This window comes from Pseudorca crassidens, chromosome 17 (genome assembly GCF_039906515.1).
Source record: "Pseudorca crassidens isolate mPseCra1 chromosome 17, mPseCra1.hap1, whole genome shotgun sequence".
Taxonomy (NCBI): Eukaryota; Metazoa; Chordata; class Mammalia; order Artiodactyla; family Delphinidae; genus Pseudorca; species Pseudorca crassidens.
In genome coordinates, this window is record NC_090312.1 from 66,630,727 (window position 1) to 66,644,065 (window position 13,339).

Here is a 13,339-nt window from a genome sequence, read left to right on the forward strand (position 1 = left end):
TGAAACCAAAACAAGACAAAGATACTACAAGAAAAAGAAAATTACAGACCAATATCACTGATGAATATAGATGCAAAAATCCTCAACAAAATAGTAGCAAACAGAATCCAACAACACATTAAAAGGATCATACACCATGATCAAGTAGGATTTATCCCAGGGATGCAAGGATTCTTCAATATACACAAATCAATCAATGTGATATACCATATTAACAAACTGAAGAAGAAAAACCATATGATCATCTCAATAGGTGCAGAAAAAGCTTTTGACAAAATTCAACACCCATTTCTGATAAAAACTCTCCAGAAAGTGGGCATAGAGGGAACCTACCTCAACATAATAAAGGCCATATATGACAAACCCACAGGAAACATCATTCTCAATGGTGAAAAACTGAAAGCATTTCTTCTAAGATCAGGAACAAGACAAGGATGCCCACTCTCACCAGTATTATTCAACATAGTTTTGGAAGTCCTAGCCATGACAATCAGAGAAGAAAAAGAAATAAAAGGAATACAAATTGGATAAGAAGAAGTAAAACTGTCACTGTTTGCAGATGACATGATCCTGTACATAGAGAATCCTCAAAATGTCATCATAAAACTACTAGAGTTAATTAATGAATTTGGTAAAGTTGCAGGATACAAAATTAATGCACAGTAATCTTTTGCAATCCTATACACTAATGATGAAAAATATGAAAGAGAAATTATGGAAACACTCCCATTTACCACTGCAACAAAAAGAATAAAATACCTAGGAATAAACCTACCTAGGGAAAGAAAAGATCTGTATGCAGAAAACTATAGGTCACTGATGAAAGAAATTGAAGATGATACCAACAGATGGAGATATATACCATGTTCTTGGATTGGAAGGATCAATATTGTGAAAATGACTATACTACTCAAAGCAATCTAAAGATTCAATGCAATCCCTATCAAATTACCAATGGCATTTTTTTACAGAACTAGAACAAATCATCTTAAAATTTGTATGGAAACACAAAAGACCCCGAATAGCCAAAGCAGTCTTGAGGGAAAAAAACGGAGCTGGAGGAATCAGACTCCCTGACTTCAGACTATACTACAAAGTTACAGCAATCAAGACAATGCAGTGCTGGCACAAAAACAGAAACATAGATCAATGGAACAAGATAGAAAGCCCAGAGATAAACCCATGCACCCATGGTCAACTAATCTGTGACAAAGGAGGCAAAGATATACAATGGAGAAAAGACAGTCTCTTCAATAAGTGGTGCTGGGTAAACTGGACAGCTACATGTAAAAGAATGAAATTAGAACACTCCCTAACACCATACACAAAAATAAACTCAAAATGGATTCGATACCTAAATGTAAGACCAGACACTATAAAACTCTTAGAGGAAAACATAGGAAGAACACTCTTTGACATAAATCACAGCAAGATCTTTTTTGATCCACCTCCTAGAGTAATGGAAATAAAAACAAGAATAAACAAATGGGACCTAGTGAAAGTTAAAAGCTTTTGCACAGCAAAGGAAACCACAAACAAGATGAAAAGACAACCCTTAGAATGGGAGAAAATATTCGCAAGTGAATCAACGGACAAAGCATTAATCTCCGAAATATACAAACAGCTCATGCAGCTCAATATTAAAGAAACAAACAACCCAATCCAAAAATGGGCAGAAGACCTAAATAGATATTTCTCCAAAGAAGGCATACAGATGGCCAAGAAGCACATGAAAAGCTGGTCAACATCACTAATTATTAGAGAAATGCAAATCAAAACTACAATGAGGTATCACCTCACACCAGTTAGAATGGGCATCATCAGAAAATCTACAAACAACAAATGCTGGAAAGGGTGTGGAGAAAAGGGAACCTTCTTGCACTCTTGTTGGGAATGTAAATTGATACAGCCACTATGGAGAACAGAATGGAGGTTCCTTAAAAAACTAAAAATAGAATTACCATATGATCCAGCAATCCCACTACTGGGCATATACCCTGGGAAAACCATAATTCAAAAAGAAACATGCACCTCAATGTTCACTGCAGCACTATTTACAATAGCCAGGTCATGGAAGCAACCTAAATGCCCATTTACAGACGAATGGATAAAGAAGATGTGGTACATATATACAATGGAATATTACTCAGCCATAAAAAGGAACGAGATTGAGTCATTTGTTGAGATGTGGATGGATCTAGAGACTGTCATAGAGAGTGAAGTAAGTCAGAAAGAGGAAAACAAATAGCATATATTAACGCATGTATGTGGAACTAGAAAAATGGTACATGAACCAGTTTGCAGGGCAGAAGCTGAGACACAGATGTAGAGAACAAAGGTTTGGACACCAAGGGGGGAAAACCATGGTGGGCTAGGGTTGGTGGTGTGCTGAATTGGGAGATTGAGATTGACATGTATACACTGATGTGTATAAAACTGATGACTAATAAGAACCTGCAGTATAAAAAAACAAACAAAAACAACTAATATTAAATTTTCTTTGGGTTATGTGCATGGAAACATGTTAATATAAATGTTTCAGACATTACATGAAATTTCTAAAAATCTTAAAACAAACTAAATTGTAGTGATGCACAACTTTGTAAATTTACTAAAAAGCATTGAATTGTATAAACTAGATGAATTTTATGATACGTAAACTATACTTCAATAAAGCTGCTTTTGAAGATGCCAAAAAAAAAAAAAAAAAGCAACAGGGCTGGTACTGAAGTTCTTAGGGGAAAAGACACCTATTGAGAAAATCAAGTGATATGATGCCTAAAGGATTATTAAATAACAGTAACTTATAATCAATTTTGAGTCTTTTTTTTTCTTTTTTGTGGTATGTGGGCCTCTCACTGTTGTGGCCTCTCCCGTTGAGGAGCACAGGCTCCGGACGCGCAGGCTCAGCGGCCATGGCTCACAGGCCCAGCCGCTCCGCGGCATGTGGGATCTTTCCAAACCGGGGCACGAACCTGCGTCCCCTGCAACGGCAGGCAGACTCTCAACCACTGCGCCACCAGGGAAGCCCTTGAATCATTTTTATTGTCTTAGTTTAAATATTTTCCATTACCCTAGACTAAGATAAGGTCTGGCATACACACAAATGCTTGTGTTTTAGGAAACTCAAATAAAGTGACTTTTTTTTTTTTCCTACATCTTTACTGGTATGGAGCAAAGAGAAGACAGCATTCCCAGGAAGTAAGACATGAGTGAAACTGAACATTCAATAGAACCAGACATCGGGATCCAGAGAAATCATAAAAAAAAAAGGCCCTAGGAATGCACGGCAATCTAAGGAAAACACTAAAATACTGCACCCCTCCCCCACTTTACACATACAGAAACAGAATATAGATATGGGAGCTTGAGACAAGTTTATTCAAATATCATGTAGATTTAAATGGTTGACTTCATTTAATATGGGTTTTTTATTCCAATGGGAAAGACTTCCTAAACCAATAAGCAGAAGTGCAGAGGTAAAAAGCATGATGCAAATTGTGGAGATCTACAGATACCTTGGTGTAGTTAGACCATAAATTCCAACCCCAGAGTAGTAAATGATGAGGCTAATTGGAGAGGAGAACCCGTTTCATGGAGATGGAAAACTTTATATGGATTGAGAAGGAACATGGATCACCCCATAGCAATAGAGAGCCTTAGAGCTGTAAGCAGGGAAGTGATATATCAGATTTATAACTTAGCAAACCATGAGACACTGCGGATAACACGGATACGAAGGGGACAGGTATATAATATAATTTAAAAAGATCACTCATGAATCAGTTTAGTAACAGGATTAGCAGCCCTCTGGTTACCTAATACCTGAGCAGTTTCATTCAAAATTTTCTTTAGAGGCCTAGCATCCTTGCCAGTGTAAAGTACCAAGGAGCGAGGAACTGCTGCCTGGAAAAATGGAAACCAGATTCAAGTCAGAAAAGACAGAACCACAGAAGGATGACTTTGGTATTTTCTTTTAACTAATGAAAACATCAGAAATTGCTAATACCCCCAGTTTTCCAGGAAGAAAGAATTGGGGCTTTCCTGCCAGTTTTCTTCTCTCTTACTTTTTAAAAGAGAGTCTTTGGGCCACCATGTATGCTATAAATTCAGTATTTGAATAGTTATTTGTTTTAGTTTTATAAATTTTGTACAGAAATTGAATTTTCTTTGTAAAAATAATATTACTGTAAATTGACAATTGAGAGAGCCAAAAAATTAAGACAAATAAAAAAGTAGTTCAGTGTATTCAAAAGACAGAAAGGAAAATCTCTCAACTATGATAAACTGGGGGGAAAGTCATAAACACATAAGAATACTGTGAATAAACTTAAACACAGAAGCACCTAAGATTACTTTTTAAAATTTCCTACCCAAAAGAGAGCTTTTACATCATGTTTTAAGAAATAAAGTAAACAAGAAGAGGAAATGTCCAATGGTTGAAAATCAAAAAGAAGGCAGATCTGTTTAAACACTATTTTTTTTCAATTTCTCGATCAGGGTAGCTAGAAAAAATTAAGAGGAAATTGCTTATTCTAATCCATGAACACAGGCTATCTTTCCATTTGTTTGTGTCTTCTTCAATTTCTTTCAACAATGCTTTATAGTTTCCAGTGTACAGATCTTTTACTTCAATGGCTAAATCTACTCCTAAGTATTTTTTTGTGCTACTGCAAAGGGGATTGTTTTCTTAATTGCTTTTTCAGATAGTTCGTAGGTAGTGTATAGAAACATGAGTAATTTCTGTGTGATCTTGTATCCTGTAACTTTACTGAATTTGCGTATTGGTTCTCACAGTTTTTCAGTGGAGTCTTTAGGGTGCTCTATATATAAGATTATGTCAACTGTAAATAGAGATGATTTCACTTCTTCTTTTCTGATTTGAATGACTGTAATTTTGTTTCTTGCCTGATTGCTCCAGCCAGGACGTCTAGTACTATGTTGAATAGAAGTGGTGAGAGGGGGCATCCTTGTCTTGTTCCTAATCTTAGAGAAAAAGATTTCAGCTTTTCACCATTGAGTATGATGTTAGCTATGGTTTTGTTATATATGAACTTTATTACATTGAGGTACATTCCTTCTATATACCTGATAGTTTTCAATTTGTTGAGTTTTTATCATGAAAGAGTGTTGAGAATGTTTATCATGAAAGGGTACTGAATTTTGTCAAATGTTTCTTCTGCATCTCTTGAGATGATCATATGATTTTTATCCTTCATTATAGCCGAAGCAATCCTGAGCAAAAAGAACAATGCTGGAGTCATTGCACTATCTGATTTCAAAATACACTACAAAGCTATGGTAATCAACACAGCATGGTACTGGCATAAGAACAGACATATGGATCAATGGAAGTGAATAAAGATCCCAAAAATAAATCCACACATTTACAGTCAATTGATCTTTGACAATGGTGACAAGAACACAATGGGGAAAGGACAGTATCTTCAATAATAAATGGTGATGAGAAAACTGAATATCCATATTCAGAAAAATGAAATTGTATCCTTATCTCACACCATCTACAAAAATCAACTCAAAATGGATTAAAGACTTAAATATAAGACCTAAAACTGTAAAACTACTAGGAAAAAACATAGGAAAAAAGCTTCTTGATACTGGCCTTGGCAATAATTTTTAGATATTACCCCAAAAGCACAGGCAACAAAAGTAAAATTAGACAAATTGTTTATACCAAACTTAAAAGCTCTTGCATATCAAAGGAAATAATCAAGAGAGTAAAGGAACAACCTATGGAATGGGAGAAAATATTTGCAAATCATATATGTAATAAGGGGTCAATATCCAAAATATATAAGGAACTCAAACAACTCAATAGCAATAATAATAATAATAATAATAACCTGATTAAAAAAATGTGCCATGACTGAATAAGCATTGTTCAAAAGAAAATGCGCAAATGGCCAACAGGTGTATCAAAAGATGCTCAATATTAATAATCTTCAGGGAAATGCAAATCAAAACCACAGTGAGACATTACCTCACACCAGCGAGAATGTCTATTATCAAAAAGACAAGATATAAGTGTTGGTGAGGATATGGAAAAAAAGGAATCCTTGTGCACTGTTGGTAGGAATGTAAATTCGTTCAGCCATTATGGAAAACAGTATGGAGATTCCTCAACAAACTAAAAACAGAACTACCATATGATCCAGCAATCCCATTTGTGGGTGTATGTCCAAAGGAAATGAAATCAGTATCAGGAAGAAATATTTGCACTCCCATGTTCATTGTATCATGATTCACAATAGTCAAGATATGGAGAAAAACCTAAGTGTCCAATGAGGAATGAATGAATAAAGAAAATGTGACTATCTATCTATCTATCTATCATACACACAATATTTTTCAGTCTTAAAAAAGAAGGAAATTCTATATTTGTGACAACATGGATGAACCGGGATGACATAATGCTAAATGAAATAAGCCAGGCACAGAAAGACAAATACTGCATGATCCCACTCGTATGTGGAATCTTAAAAACTTGAACTCAGAGAAACAGATTAGAATGGTAGTTGTCAAGGACTGGGGGTATGGTGGGGTTTTAGTCCCCATTTAAAATGAGGAGATTTTAGTCAAATGGTACAAAATTTCAGTAGTATAGGATGAATAATTTCTGGAGATCTAATGTACAGCATATTGATTATAGCTAATAATACTATATAGTATACTTGAAATTTGCTAAGAGCGTAGTTCTTACATATTCTCACCACACACAAAAAAACTGATAACTGCATGAGGAGCTGATTATGTTAATTAGCTTAATTGTGGTAATCATTTCACAATGTATGTATACACGTATGTATATACATCTATACATACATATATATACATACATATCACATTGTACACTGAAAATATATACAACTTCTATTTGTCAATATCACCTCAATAAAGCCGGGAAAAAAAACTGAAGCTCAAGAATAGAAAAAAATATTCTAATAGAGGACCTAATAGTTTTACATTAGTTCAAGTGGGCCCACAAAATTTGATTTTAAGGAAATAAAAGAATATTTAGAGGTGATCATGAAACAATCATGAGTAATGTTTATGTAACTGTGCCAGCTGCAAGTGTATATTTTTTTTCATTTATTTAATTTTTTGGCTGCGTTGGATCTTCGTTGTGGCGCGTTGGCTTTCTCCCCATTGCGGCGCGCGGGCTTCTCATTGCAGTGGCTCCTCTTGTTGCAGAGCACGGGCTCTAGGTGCGCAGGCTTCAGTAGTTGTGGCACATGGGCTTAGTTGCTCCACAGCATGTGAAATCTTCCCAGACCAGGGATTAAACCAGTGTCCCCTGCACTGGCAGGCGGATTCTTAACCACTGCACCACCAGGGAAGTCCCTGAAAATGGTTTTGACTGCAAGAAATACAATGCTCAAAGAAGGTGATTTATGAAATAAAGATGTTTAACAACTTTACAGATAGGAAGTTTTAGGCCTGATGTCATAACTCAACAAAATTATTAATGTCCTAGGTTCTCACTGTTTTTCCATTTTGCCATCCTCAGCATATTAGCTTTTATTAAAATAAATGCTTGTCACTTCTTAGCTACATAATGAAAAGCACAACTCCAAGCTGTCATATCGCCACAGAACTTTGTTCAAGGTAGGAGTGTGTTTATCTTGCTCTCTTCATATCCATGGAGCAAAATCCTTACCAGAGCCACCTTGACCCCAAGCAGATGTCTCCTTAAATATCTTCTTCTGTAACTCAATCACCTCATCATCTCTATAAAAATCTGTGACAGAGTAAATGTGGTAACAAAGCTTCATTTAGATATTCATACTTCATCCCCTGGGGAGTAGGGAAGGATGCACTTTCCTTGAGCATTTTAGCTCCTGAGAATATTGGGGTTCTATAAACAAATGAGGAAAGAGTATTAGGTAGGCCCAACAGTATCATTTTCCAGAGTATTCATGAAAGATAGATTTGTCAGAACACAAAGATAAACAGTGTGTGCTTTTTTTCTTAATTCTTTTTGTAAAGTTTCATTAGGGAAAATTCAAACATATTAAAGCAAAGTGAATAAATAAACGAAACCACCCCCTGTACCAATCTATCAGCTTTGATAATTTTCTATATTCTGCCAGTTTTTTTTCACCTATACACTTATCTATTTTGTGGAAGTATTTAAAGGAAATCCAAAAACTGAAATGTTCCATCCTTAAATACTTGTTTTTTTAATGACTATCAGATGAGGATGTTCAAGAAGTCTAACAAGACTTTTATCACATTAAAAACACATACTAAAGTATATAATTAAGGTTGTACAAAACTTCCTAATGGTCACAAAACTGCCTTTAACTTTTTATTTCAAAATAATTTTAGACCTACAGAAAAGTTGCAAAGATAGGACAGAAAAGTTCCTGTCTTTTATTCAGCTTCCCTTAATGTTAACATCTTACATAACCATCATGCAATTATCAAAATTGAGAAATTAACATTAGTAAAATACTATGAACTGAACTTCAGACTTCATTCAGAATTCCTTAATTTTTCTACCTATTTCCATTTTCTGTTCCAGGATACCACATGCATTTATTTGTTACATCTCATTAGTCTCCTCTGATCTATGACATTTCATACAAGTTAGTATCTTCTTTTAGAACAAAAAAAGAGATTTTCTATAAAAGGCAGTATAATTTGAAAGATAGTTTGAACAATCCTATAATAAGATCATTGCAATCATTTACTTCTTATAATTTTATTCATTCCACAAATATTTATTGAACTATAATATAGTATCTTTCACATATTGGGGATACGGCAACAAACAGACAGACAAAACTCCCTGCCCTCATGGAGCTTACATTCTAAGATCACTAGTAATAAAACCCTAAACTAAAATAAATGTGTGCATCTTTGGGGACAGCAAGGAATCAAAGAACCAAGAAAAGTCATTCTATACCATAGAGATTTTCAGATAAGAAGAATCCTTGCATAACTGGAAAGGTGGAAGTAACTCAAGTGAGTATAAAGCTGATGGATATCTGGTGATCCACAGGAAAAATGAAGGAACTCCTTGAAAACAGCCCCAATTTATGAAATGACCTCTGCATCTTTATTAAGATAAGAATTTTATATGACTGTACTACATTTAAAGTCAACCTAGAGGTGTCTCCCAAAATGAAAACACGGTTTACTAGTTTCCATTGCCAAAACTCCAAACCTTAAATCCCAGAGCAATTTCCCCTTTTTATTTTAATCAATAACTTGGATGGTTAGATAGACTGTATTATTGTTCAACAATATCTCGTGCCCCTTCCTGGGGAAAGATTATACTTCCTTGCATCCTTTAAAATAAACTTGGCCAGTGGCTTTGGCTAATAAAATGTGAGCAGAAGTAACATGAGCCACTTTGTAGGTAGAAACATTAAGGAAGATTTTAAAAGTTAAGAGCATCTCACTGTTTTTTTTTTTTTCTTTTAAGCTTGCAATGTTTGTCTTTATTTTGTTCTTTATATTTTGAAAGTGAAAAGAAATAGTATTGAGTCAATTTCTTTTTGTTTTTTTAAATATTTGTTCTATGTATTTACAAGCCTTAAAGTTGCTCTAAAGTCTTCTTCTTTCTTTTTAACAGAGTCAGCAGGTATGTTCTAGATACTGCTCTGGCACCCTGGGTCCCAGAGTATGGACCACAAAGATGTAGGAGAATGGGTTCATCTCTCCATTTACTTAGGTCTTTGATACACCTCAGCAATATTGGGGGGAGTTTTTAGTGTGCATGTGATTAATAAGCTTATCCACTATATTTGCTTTTTTGTAGAGTCCTTATGATATATTTTTTAACACAGAAGATCATGACTCCTGTTAACAGAGACGGCTTTACTTCTTCCTTTCCAAATAGGATGACTTCTATATCTTTTCTTTGCCCTATTTTATTCTAAGATGGCATGCAGAAGAATGAAATTGAACATTTCACACCACATATAAAAATCAACACAAAATGGATAAAAGACTTAAACCTAAGATCTGAAATTGTAAAACTGCTAGAAGAAAACATAGCGGAAAATCTTCTTTACATTGGTCTGGGCCAATATGGATATGGCCCTTTTTGGATATGAACCCAACAGCATTAAACAGTACAATGTTTAATGGAAGTGGTAAGAGCAGATATCATCACCTTGCTTCTGATTATAAGGAGAAAGGGTGCATTTTTTAACCAAATATAATTTAAAATTTCTGTATTTTTCTTTGAATTTAGATCAGTTTTGGTTTCACGTATTTTGAAGCTGTGTTATTAGGTGAATATATATTTAGGAGTTCTATATCCTTTTCATTAATTGACCCCTTTATCAGTATGAAATGTCTATTCCTTGTTATAAAGCGTACTTTATCTGACACTAATATAGCCATTCTGGCTATCTTTTGATTAGTCTTACATGACATATCATTTTCCATTATTTTTCCTTTAATATATTAATGTATTTACATTTAGAGTGGTTTTCTTGTAGCTTGTTGGAACTTGCTTTTATATCTAATCTGACAATGAATAACGGAGGGCATTTCAGACTACTAGTTGCCCCACATCTACAATGTTTTTCCCTTTTCCACAGTGAACTAATAAAGGTTACCAAAAAATGGGTTTGCTGAGTAGCTAGCCAGTCTCTGCCACGCTTAATAACAGAGATCTAGGCAGGTTATGGCCATGCAGATAAGAATTACATTTCCCAGTTTCCATGAAACTAGGGGTGACCATATGAGAACGTTCAGACTAATGTGAACAAAAGTAATGGGAAAAATGTCCTGTTATCATCATTTGAAAGATAGAGAGCTTATCCTCATCTTTGCTCCTTCTCCTTCAGATAAGCTGAAATGTGTTCACAGCAGTGGCACAGGTTTAACCATACAGATGGGGGAAACATCCAAGAAGAGAGCAACAGGAACACAAACAGGAACCCCAGTCCTTAAATGACGTAGGGGGAGCAGAGCTACTTTCCTGCCCTAGACTGCCACCCACCTCTACACTATTAGTGAAAGGGGACTAATACTCAACATCAGTATTGCCTGAGGCACTGCATTTTTCTCTCATTTAAAAACTATATGATTTCTAGTTATAGTGACTATCAATGAGATGATGCAAGAATCTAAAAACTTAATCTACCCTGTTCCTTTAGACTCACTTATCGAAACAAAATACACAACCTCTACAGTTTTAGTGCCCCGACCTCCAGACAGGGATAGCAAATAGTTGCATACCTTATCACTGAATCAAAAGAAAAACTGAGATCTTTGTGGACTCTCTCATTTTGGAAATAGTTTCCATATCATTTAAATTACCTTTACAACAACTTTTTTTCATCTGAAACCGAGTAACAAGGTTATGTTACCACTGACCAGGTTTTTTCTATACCACACACTTAATATTCTTCTAACAAATATTTAAAATTAATTTTCCATTAAAGCAAAATAAATGAATGTAGCAGTTGTATGTCTTATTGAGGTGAGGCACAGTGGAAAAAGAGGCAGGAAAAAAAACAGAAAAGAGGGGGTGACTGAACTCACAACGATAACGATAAACATGCAACTTCATTCATAAGTTGTACCAAATTAGGACAACCAACATTCCAACTATAAATGGGCAAGTAAATCTGTCAGGGAGGATGTACAGGTAGGGTATACATATACACACTTTGACTAAGTACTGCCAGATTGCTCTAAGAATGGTTGCAATAGTCAGACTTTGCACCAGCAGAGGTCCTATATCCCCCCACTCCTGCCCACACCCACCATTCTCCAGTTTTCTACTTTTTTTCCAGTCCAATAGGTGTAAAGTGATACCTCAGTATTGTTGTAACATGTATTTCCCACTTATGAGTTAGAGTGTGTCTTCATATTTTTGTGAGCTTTTTGGATTTCTTCTTTGACAAATAAATTTGTCTGTTTTTTCCATTGGGGCCATATTTTATATAATTTTTAAGAGATTTTTGTATATTTTAGATCTTAATCCCTTATTGATTCTAGACATTAAAAATATTTTCTCTCATTCTGATAGTTATCAATTTCTTTACTATGGTACTGTTAAATAGAAATTTTAGTTTTGGTATGACAAAAAGAATCGATTTGGTTTGTGATCTTGAAGAAGTTGTTTTTCCCTTCTAGGTTGCAGAGATATGCGCCCTCCCTTAGTTTTATTATCTTTAGTATTTTACCTTTCCTAATTAAGACATCTGACATTAATTCATTGGACATTCACCTGTGAGTACTGGGTTAGGTTGGAATCCATTTTTAATCTTCTTCATATCATAAACCAGTTCTCCCAAAACTTTCTACTAAACAATGTATTTTTTTTCTCATTGATTTGTTAGCACTGAATGATATTCCATTGTCTGGATGTATCACAGTTTATGTCCAATCATCTGCTTAAAAACATCTTGGTTGTTTACAAGTTTTGGCAATTATAAACAAATCTGCTATAAACATCCATGTGCAGGTTTTATGTGGAGATAAGATTTGATCTCATTTGTTTAAATACCAAGGAGTGCAATTGCTGGATCGTATGGCAAGAGTATGCTTAGTTTTGTAGGAAAAAAAAGAAAGGAAAAAGAAATTGTCTTCCAAAGTGGCTGTACTGTTTTGCATTCCAACCAGCAGTGAATAAGAGTTCCTGTTGCTCCACGTCCTCCCTAGGATTTGATGATCTCAGCATTTTGGATTTTCTCCAGTTCTAACAGTTGTGTAGTAATATCTCATGGCCATTTTAATTTGCAATTTCTTAACGATATATGATATTGAGCATCTTTTCATAATTTGCCATTTGTATATCCTCTTTGGTCTATTCAGATCTTTTGCCCATTTTTGTTATTTTATTTTTATTTATTATTATTATTTTTTTTTGCGGTACGCGGGCCTCTCACTGTTGTGGCCTCTCCCATTGTGGAGCACAGGCTCCAGACGCGCAGGCTCAGCAGCCATGGCTCACGGGCCCAGCCGCTCCACGGCATGTGGGATCTTCCCGGACCGGGGCACAAACCCGTGTCCCCTGCATCAGCAGGTGGACTCTCAACCACTGTGCCACCAGGGAAGCCCTTTTTCCCATTTTTAAATTGGATTTCTTATTGTTGAGTTTTTAGAGTCCTTTGTTTATTTTGGATAATTTTCCTTTATCAAAATGTGTTTTGCAACTACTTTCTCCTAGGCTGTAACTTGTCTTCTTGTTCTAACAGTGTCTTTTGCAGAGGAGAGTCATTATTTTTAGTCTTACTCTTTTTCTCCTTTCATTCTGGGACTCCAATGATATGAATGGTAGCTATTTAGTTTTTGTCCCACAGTCCCAGACTCCACTAACTTTCTTTATTCCATTTTCTGTTACTTAAAT